Consider the following 10,490-nt stretch of genomic DNA (forward strand, 5'->3'; position numbering starts at 1 on the left):
TATAGAAACAGGGCTCTTCATATTAAAAAGAGTATTTAGCGTCTTAACCTTCTTGTATGAAGAGCTTTCATTGTAAGGTCGTCAAACATAATTACAAAAATGGTTCGAGTAACTTTAACTTACTACAAATCCTTTCGGAGACTTTATTATTGAGTGGAGAACCAAGAGAATATGATCATAATCTCTCTTGGGGGGACTTCCTTGGGATGGTTACCATATTAAATATCATAAATCTACGAGTGTACATTAGAAAAGACATTAAAATAAATTTTCTCGGCTTTAAATAGAAATTTTATTTATTCAAGAGATATGAAAAATTTACACACAGTAAATGAGTCCATAGTATTATTACAATAATATTCGATCCTGGTTTTATATAAATACGTCAAGACATCATGAATAACGCGTTCGAAAAATTTTGATCACTGTTTTCTTAACAGCTACAATACTCTGTCTGCCGTACACATTTGGTCCCTTGATTTGTATTGATTGTTACTTTTCTATAATGAGGTAAACATTTTGGCTTTCCATTCTGGTATACGTTACTATCGCACGCTGGGGAGCTAGTCCAGCTAAACTGTTTGCAAACAGCTTCATGATACCCGCGGCACATATACCGCCCAGTTTCACAATCGTTTCCCGGAGATGAGTATGCAGAAACTGGGACACAATAATTCCTTAACAAACCAGGGCAGTCAGATGAGTCTCCTTTTGCTCGAATGCCTGATGTCCCATTTACAGCATGACTGACTTCAAGTTCTCCTTCAGTAATATTCTGATCCCTCCTTTCCAATTCTTGTAATTTGAGAGGTTTACCCAGAGTTTGATCGGACAGAAGCATACCAGCAAGAAGGACAAACAAAAACTGCAACAAGACAAAAAATAAAGTTTTTAGAGAAGTACAATTGTTAGTCAAGCAAGAATTTGGTATTGACTTTATGTAAAAACCGTAGTTGTAGAATTAAGACGACGCGGTGACGTGTGTCTATAATGTTTACATAACGAATGCATCGGTGACGTTGATCTTGACTTTTAATAAATTTTATGGAGTACTTAAAGAAAAGGCAATTAAAACTAACAGCTTGAAGAAATTGTCTAATTGGAAATGCAATAAAGTAAGTTGTTATGAAATTTTGATTTTGTTAAACGGCTTATGTACAGGAAGAGATAGAAATGGATACTATGAAAACATTGTAGCATCGTCATGAGGAGAATTCTCCTTGAATACAAACTGAAACAAAATGCAGACAATGGCAATTTCTTCTGTCTTACCTTAATACACCACTCGGACTTCATTTTCAAGCTTACTTCTTCAGTGTTACTTTTTGGTCAAGCAAATTATTTTCCAAGTCTTTGTCTTGAATTCTTCAAAATCGTCGAGACTTAATGATACATTCTCTGAGCCAGCTGATCTTTTATATCCACAGTGTTAGAGCTTGCTAACTATTTTTAAGAAAAGTTTATAACGTTATTTTTAGTCTCGAAGTCAAGCTACTTTTAGCCCCGGTGGGACAAATTTTATAGAGTTGTTTAACATTTCCCGTCGTTCCCGTTACATCTCGTTAAAGCTCTTGAATTATACACAAGGTGTATGCATATAGTTAATACCGAGGAAGGAGTTGTTCCCTCTGTCATATTCAGTCGACCATCTCTTTTAAGAGCCGCACAATGTTCGCACTTAGTCAAGCTTTACTCTGCAGAAGAAAATAAATATATCTTTTCCCGTTACATTTTGTGTTTAGATGCCGGTTCTGTTTTATTATCCTTAAGTTTGTTTGTAAACTGCTTTAAGGAAACATTCTTTGTTGGAAGATAATAAATTCAATGATATTCAAATATGAACAGGAAAAGCTGAAAAGACAAGACACGCCTTCAGCACAACACTCACACGAATGACTTCAAGGGTTCTTAATCCGGCATTAATTGCGTTCGATTTTAATATTATATCAATAAAGTTTTTTTACTTTTTCGTATAATATATCTAGACCAAGCAGTCACTAGCCTGAAATAAAGATGAAGAAATGAGACAAATAAGTAACTAGTCAGTGCTCAGGAAATCCTTTTAGAATATCGTGCTGGTGGCTGTTTTTGTAAGTAATAGCTAATTAAAGAGAGAAGTTCAAATGCGTGAAAAGGTGTGAAATGTTTACAAGTCCAGCAAGGGTAACGCATTATAATCATAAGGATTCGTGCAAAATAACCGTTGCGCGCAAAAACAAAGCAACACGAACTAGGAAAGTACTTGTCTGGATAAGCATGTTACAACAAAACATCTTCTGCTACAAGTTGAGATTACTCTGGACTGCGTTACTCTGTCAACTCTTCCCAGAGCTAGACCAACTATTGTATTTTCAGTCTCTGATTTTAGCCAACTCGAGATCGGCCCGCTGCTTCCTCGGCAAAAGCGATGTGCTATGTGATTTCTCAGGATGGTAGTTAATAATGGTAATAGGACTGAGTGGACTCTAATTCAGTTTGTAATCGTACAAGTGATTAACAAAATCGGACGTCCGGGAAGATGTGTGTCCGATTTGTTAATCACAGTATGATTACAGAAAGAATTGGACGACACGATGTCCTATTACCAATTAATCATAACCATTACAATTACCGAAAAACAAAAAGTTTTACAAAAAGCTTTCAATCTCTTTACGGTGGCCAATTCAAATTATCAACCCAGTTGATAAAACCGAATTGTCTAGGCGTAAAACAGTCGCCGAAGGAAAAATCGAGGCAAAGCGAAGTTGTGTTCAGGTTTAGACTGCCCGTGAGTAGCTCACCGTTTCCGAAGAAATGAAAACAACTTGAAACGTTTGTCTTAAAGTGGAGTAATCCTCTGTTTAGTCCGAGTCAGAGTCAATTATTACACGCCTTTTTCTCAGGTTTGACCTCTAGGAATCTGAAAACGCATCGTTGAACACACACTGATTGAACACCTGTAACGGCGCTTGCTGGAGATGTTTTGTCGCCATTGTCAGAGATCGAGTTGGCATGCAGAAACGAAGCATCCAAGGTGGATTAGTGGGGATATTTTCTTTCATCACGCATTCTGGAAGTGTCGTAGGTGGAAGAGATTCCATGCTAGAGGAAGCTGTAGACGTAAACGTGCACGCTTGAACGCTGTCGACAGAAGTTGACGAAGACTTCGTGCGACATAGCCACTCGCTATGTGAGACAATTGCATTCTTTCGTCTTCTGTTATTTCGTCGTAGTCATCTAAAGTTGATTCTCTTGCATGACCGGTTACCTGGATGATTTTATTGCGTGGTTGGCCTGCCTTCTTTAACTTCGCGACGACTGTTTTCCTTGTGGAGTGGATAGTGGGTTTCTTGACGTGCAGTCATCTGGCAAGCAACTTGCGACGGATTTCATTATTTCACTGATACGATGTTCCCCTATCCGGGATTTGGCATACTAAACACTGGTGGTGGGTCATGGTATTATCGCCAAATACAGAGGTCCAGAATTCTTCATGGCTTCGGGTCGATGTTTTAACCATTTCTCAAAGAGTCTTACGGGGTCTCTTTCACCGCCATCTGTACACCACATTTGTTGGGGAGAGCATCGGGTTTTATTTCGCAAGCCGCCTTGCCTGGTTTTGGTTGGATTTTCTTCGAGCTGAGCCACATTGTCTGCATCTGTCATTTGCAAAATGGTGAAGTCTTCCACGTAAGCATTGTAGTGGTCTTGACGGCTTCTGAACCCCGTGTGTTCTGACAGATTCTTGAAATTGACGTTGGTGAAGGCAACACCATTGTGATTTCCTAATTTACCTTCGGTCCAGAAAATTTCTTCGCCTACTTTGCTGTAAGGCTGAGCTCTGTTAAGTCGTTTTCCCTTGCCTTGGTACCGGAGCAATTTTGCTTTTGAATTTAGAGTCTCTTGGGACTTTTTGAACTCCCGTCCGCTGATGATACTATCTGGATAATTCTTTTGGCGAAGATACCTGTCGATGGATGCTTGCATCTCCCGAAGCGAGTCCGGTTCGTATTCGGAGCCGTTTCTTTTCCTCACTTCGGCGTAGAATTTTGTCAAACTCTCGTCCAGAGCTTGAGGGCTGAAACTCTCAATCTTGTCGTCAATATTTCGCGCTTCACATCATTTCATCCATACTGTCAGCCATGTTTGCGCGGTTCGCTTTGTGTTTTAATTGCTTGCAGCCGACTGGTTTATCTCCGTTATTTCTTCGCTCGATACAACTGGAAAACGGGACTCTTCAAGTCCAAGTGGTGTTGGCAAGGGAACATTTTCATCTGGAACTGAATGTTGCGTTGCACTTTATCACATAACTCAACTTGCAGTGTTTCAGTTCGTGGAATTTGCGAGGGCATTAACAATGCCGTGGTCACTGTGGGCTGTGTTTCTTGTATATCGTCTGTAAAAGCTGGCAATTCTGATAGTAAACTTTCGTGACTTTGCTGAAGAAACTGTGAAAATATTTCAAAATTCACATTGGGGAAAATATCTCCAGTAGAGACATTATCTGAAGTTACAAATCTATCTATATATCTATACACACTTTGGAGTAATTGTTTTTTCTTTTTGCGTGCATGGTCTTCAGTTCTGGACAACCCTTATTCAACTCAGGGTAAAAAAAACTCAAAAAACCTAATAAACGGACAATGTACTGATTTTTACTAGATGGGAAAACGACAATCTTGCATGTGACTCTATCACATTATTGAATGAGCAGGTCGGTCGAGAACACGACGTTTCTGCAGCTGTTAAAATTAGCATTCACACGTCAACTGACCGAGAAAGGATAAGACGTATATTTTCCATTGTAACATGAAATTGTACAGATTGACGGCATGCCTTTTCATAGAATATCTCATATCTCATATACACATCAGTAACCAATCACGTTATAAATCTATTTGAAACTCTTATAACCAACTGCTTCAGGATCAATCAGTGACAAGACATTCTTTGAAAAACAGTACTTACTACAAATTAAGATAGAAACTGGTTGACAGTTGCTCGAGTTTCACGCTTTAAGCCATCATCAGACTGTACCCTTAGGGGGAGGGGGGAGGGTGGGGGGAGGGGGGGACAAAACTCAAACTGATTCATGGAGGACGGGTGGTGCGATCCTGTTTCTGATTGGCTGCATAGTCGTGAACACTTAACATGGTTTATACATATTTTGGGTGCCTATAGAAAAACGGCTCTTCGTATTAAAAGGAGTATTTAGCGTCTTAACCTGCAAAAACGCTTATCTTGTACGTTAAACGAAAAGCTTTCACTGTATGGTCATCAAACAAAAATACAAAAAATGGTTCGAGTAAGTTAACCTTACTGTAAATCCCTCAGAAGCCTTTATTATTGAGTGGAGAACCAAGAGAATATGATCATAATCTCTCTTGGGGGGACTTCCTTGGGATGGTTACCATATTAAATATCATAAATCCGCGAGTGTACATTAGAAAAGACATTAAAATAAATTTTCTCGGCTTTAAATAGAAATTTCATTTATTAAAGATATATGAAAAAATTACACATAGTGAATAAGTCCATAGTATTATTACAATAATATTCGATCCTGGTTCTATATAAATACATCAAGACATCATAAATAACGCGTTCGAAAAATTTTGATCACTGTTTTCTTAACAGCTACAATACTCTGTCTGCCGTACACATTTGGTCCCTTGATTTGTATTGATTGTTACTTTTCTATAATGAGGTAAACATTTTGGCGCTCCATACTGGTATACGTTACTATCGCACGCTGTGAAGCTAGCCCAGCTAAACGGTCTGCAAACAGCTTCATGATACCCGCGGCACATATACCGCCCAATTTCACAATCGTTTCCCGGAGATGAGTAAGCAGTAACTGGGACACAATAATCCTTTAACAAACCAGGGCAGTCAGATGAGTCTCTTTTTGCTCGAATGCCTGATGTCCCATTTACAGCATGACTGACTTCAAGTTCTCCTTCAGTAATATTCTGATCCCTCCTTTCCAATTCTTGTAATTTGAGAGGTTTACCCAGAGTTTGATCGGACAGAAGCATACCAGCAAGAAGGACAAACAAAAACTGCAACAAGACAAAAAATAAAGTTTTTAGAGAAGTACAATTGTTAGTCAAGCAAGAATTTGGTATTGACTTTATGTAAAAACCGTAGTTGTAGAATTAAGACGACGCGGTGACGTGTGTCTATAATGTTTACATAACGAATGCATCGGTGACGTTGATCTTGACTTTTAATAAATTTTATGGAGTACTTAAAGAAAAGGCAATTAAAACTAACAGCTTGAAGAAATTGTCTAATTGGAAATGCAATAAAGTAAGTTGCTATGAAATTTTGATTTTGTTAAACGGCTTATGTACAGGAAGAGATAGAAATGGATACTATGAAAACATTGTAGCATCGTCATGAGGAGAATTCTCCTTGAATACAAACTGAAACAAAATGCAGACAATGGCAATTTCTTCTGTCTTACCTTAATACACCACTCGGACTTCATTTTCAAGCTTACTTCTTCAGTGTTACTTTTTGGTCAAGCAAATTATTTTCCAAGTCTTTGTCTTGAATTCTTCAAAATCGTCGAGACTTAATGATACATTCTCTGAGCCAGCTGATCTTTTATATCCACAGTGTTAGAGCTTGCTAACTATTTTTAAGAAAAGTTTATAACGTTATTTTTAGTCTCGAAGTCAAGCTACTTTTAGCCCCGGTGGGACAAATTTTATAGAGTTGTTTAACATTTCCCGTCGTTCCCGTTATATCTCGTTAAAGCTCTTGAATTATACACAAGGTGTATGCATATAGTTAATACCGAGGAAGGAGTTGTTCCCTCTGTCATATTCAGTCGACCATCTCTTTTAAGAGCCGCACAATGTTCGCACTTAGTCAAGCTTTACTCTGCAGAAGAAAATAAATATATCTTTTCCCGTTACATTTTGTGTTTAGATGCCGGTTCTGTTTTATTATCCTTTAGTTTGTTTGTAAACTGCTTTAAGGAAACATTTTCTGTTGGAAGATAATAAATTCAATGATATTCAAATATGAACAGGAAAAGCTGAAAAGACAAGACACGCCTTCAGCACAACACTCACACGAATGACTTCAAGGGTTCTTAATCCGGCATTAATTGCGTTCGATTTTAATATTATATCAATAAAGTTTTTTTACTTTTTCGTATAATATATCTAGACCAAGCAGTCACTAGCCTGAAATAAAGATGAAGAAATGAGACAAATAAGTAACTAGTCAGTGCTCAGGAAATCCTTTTAGAATATCGTGCTGGTGGCTGTTTTTGTAAGTAATAGCTAATTAAAGAGAGAAGTTCAAATGCGTGAAAAGGTGTGAAATGTTTACAAGTGCAGCAACGGTAACGCATTATAATCATAAGGATTTGTGCAAAATAACCGTTGCGCGCAAAAACAAAGCAACACGAACTAGGAAAGTACTTGTCTGGATAAGCATGTTACAACAAAACATCTTCTGCTACAAGTTGAGATTACTCTGGACTGCGTTACTCTGTCAACTCTTCCCAGAGCTAGACCAACTATTTTATTTTTAGTCTCTGATTTTAGCCAACTCGAGATCGGCCCGCTGCTTCCTCGGCAAAAGCGATGTGCTATGTGATTTCTCAGGATGGTAGTTAATAATGGTAATAGGACTGAGTGGACTCTAATTCAGTTTGTAATCGTACAAGTGATTAACAAAATCGGACGTCCGGGAAGATGTGTGTCCGATTTGTTAATCACAGTATGATTACAGAAAGAATTGGACGACACGATGTCCTATTACCAATTAATCATAACCATTACAATTACCGAAAAACAAAAAGTTTTACAAAAAGCTTTCAATCTCTTTACGGTGGCCAATTCAAATTATCAACCCAGTTGATAAAACCGAATTGTCTAGGCGTAAAACAGTCGCCGAAGGAAAAATCGAGGCAAAGCGAAGTTGTGTTCAGGTTTAGACTGCCCGTGAGTAGCTCACCGTTTCCGAAGAAATGAAAACAACTTGAAACGTTTGTCTTAAAGTGGAGTAATCCTCTGTTTAGTCCGAGTCAGAGTCAATTATTACACGCCTTTTTCTCAGGTTTGACCTCTAGGAATCTGAAAACGCATCGTTGAACACACACTGATTGAACACCTGTAACGGCGCTTGCTGGAGATGTTTTGTCGCCATTGTCAGAGATCGAGTTGGCATGCAGAAACGAAGCATCCAAGGTGGATTAGTGGGGATATTTTCTTTCATCACGCATTCTGGAAGTGTCGTAGGTGGAAGAGATTCCATGCTAGAGGAAGCTGTAGACGTAAACGTGCACGCTTGAACGCTGTCGACAGAAGTTGACGAAGACTTCGTGCGACATAGCCACTCGCTATGTGAGACAATTGCATTCTTTCGTCTTCTGTTATTTCGTCGTAGTCATCTAAAGTTGATTCTCTTGCATGACCGGTTACCTGGATGATTTTATTGCGTGGTTGGCCTGCCTTCTTTAACTTCGCGACGACTGTTTTCCTTGTGGAGTGGATAGTGGGTTTCTTGACGTGCAGTCATCTGGCAAGCAACTTGCGACGGATTTCATTATTTCACTGATACGATGTTCCCCTATTCGGGATTTGGCATACTAAACACTGGTGGTGGGTCATGGTATTATCGCCAAATACAGAGGTTTTAACCATTTCTCAAAGAGTCTTACGGGGTCCCTTTCACCGCCATCTGTACACCACATTTGTTGGGGAGAGCATCGGGTTTTATTTCGCAAGCCGCCTTGCCTGGTTTTGGTTGGATTTTCTTCGAGCTGAGCCACATTGTCTGCATCTGTCATTTGCAAAATGGTGAAGTCTTCCACGTAAGCATTGTAGTGGTCTTGACGGCTTCTGAACCCCGTGTGTTCTGACAGATTCTTGAAATTGACGTTGGTGAAGGCAACACCATTGTGATTTCCTAATTTACCTTCGGTCCAGAAAATTTCTTCGCCTACTTTGCTGTAAGGCTGAGCTCTGTTAAGTCGTTTTCCCTTGCCTTGGTACCGGAGCAATTTTGCTTTTGAATTTAGAGTCTCTTGGGACTTTTTGAACTCCCGTCCGCTGATGATACTATCTGGATAATTCTTTTGGCGAAGATACCTGTCGATGGATGCTTGCATCTCCCGAAGCGAGTCCGGTTCGTATTCGGAGCCGTTTCTTTTCCTCACTTCGGCGTAGAATTTTGTCAAACTCTCGTCCAGAGCTTGAGGGCTGAAACTCTCAATCTTGTCGTCAATATTTCGCGCTTCACATCATTTCATCCATACTGTCAGCCATGTTTGCGCGGTTCGCTTTGTGTTTTAATTGCTTGCAGCCGACTGGTTTATCTCCGTTATTTCTTCGCTTGATACAACTGGAAAACGGGACTCTTCAAGTCCAAGTGGTGTTGGCAAGGGAACATTTTCATCTGGAACTGAATGTTGCCGTTGCACTTTATCACATAACTCAACTTGCAGTGTTTCAGTTCGTGGAATTTGCGAGGGCATTAACAATGCCGTGGTTACCGTGGGCTGTGTTTCTTGTATATCGTCTGTAAAAGCTGGCAATTCTGATAGTAAACTTTCGTCACTTTGCTGAAGAAACTGTGAAAATATTTCAAAATTCACATTGGGGAAAATATCTCCAGTAGAGACATTATCTAAAGTTACAAATCTATCTATATATCTATACACACTTTGGAGTAATTGTTTTTTCTTTTTGCATGCATGGTCTTCAGTTCTGGACAACCCTTATTCAACTCAGGGTAAAAAAAACTCAAAAAACCTAATAAACGGACAATGTACTGATTTTTACTAGATGGGAAAACGACAATCTTGCATGTGACTCTATCACATTATTGAATGAGCAGGTCGGTCGAGAACACGACGTTTCTGCAGCTGTTAAAATTAGCATTCACACGTCAACTGACCGAGAAAGGATAAGACGTATATTTTCCATTGTAACATGAAATTGTACAGATTGACGGCATGCCTTTTCATAGAATATCTCATATCTCATATACACATCAGTAACCAATCACGTTATAAATCTATTTGAAACTCTTATAACCAACTGCTTCAGGATCAATCAGTGACAAGACATTCTTTGAAAAACAGTACTTACTACAAATTAAGATAGAAACTGGTTGACAGTTGCTCGAGTTTCACGCTTTAAGCCATCATCAGACTGTACCCTTAGGGGGAGGGGGGAGGGTGGGGGGAGGGGGGGACAAAACTCAAACTGATTCATGGAGGACGGGTGGTGCGATCCTGTTTCTGATTGGCTGCATAGTCGTGAACACTTAACATGGTTTATACATATTTTGGGTGCCTATAGAAAAACGGCTCTTCGTATTAAAAGGAGTATTTAGCGTCTTAACCTGCAAAAACGCTTATCTTGTACGTTAAACGAAAAGCTTTCACTGTATGGTCATCAAACAAAAATACAAAAAATGGTTCGAGTAAGTTAACCTTACTGTAAATCCCTCAGAAGCCTTTATTATTGAGTGGAGAACCAAGA

At 39.1% G+C, this 10,490-nt stretch overlaps 2 pseudogenes; both read right to left on the reverse strand.

The window, feature by feature from the left end:
* Nucleotides 1–2,986: 2,986 nt before the first annotated feature.
* Nucleotides 2,987–6,472, reverse strand: LOC149102378 (uncharacterized protein KIAA1958-like; annotated as a pseudogene).
* A 1,690-nt stretch (nucleotides 6,473–8,162) lies between these two features.
* The window catches only part of LOC149102379 (uncharacterized protein KIAA1958-like), a 7,209-nt pseudogene continuing 4,881 nt past the window's right edge, over nucleotides 8,163–10,490 (reverse strand).

This window comes from Orbicella faveolata, unplaced genomic scaffold (assembly GCF_042242905.1).
Source record: "Orbicella faveolata isolate gen_17 unplaced genomic scaffold, um_ofav_v1 contig_36, whole genome shotgun sequence".
In the NCBI taxonomy this organism is placed as follows: Eukaryota; Metazoa; Cnidaria; class Anthozoa; order Scleractinia; family Merulinidae; genus Orbicella; species Orbicella faveolata.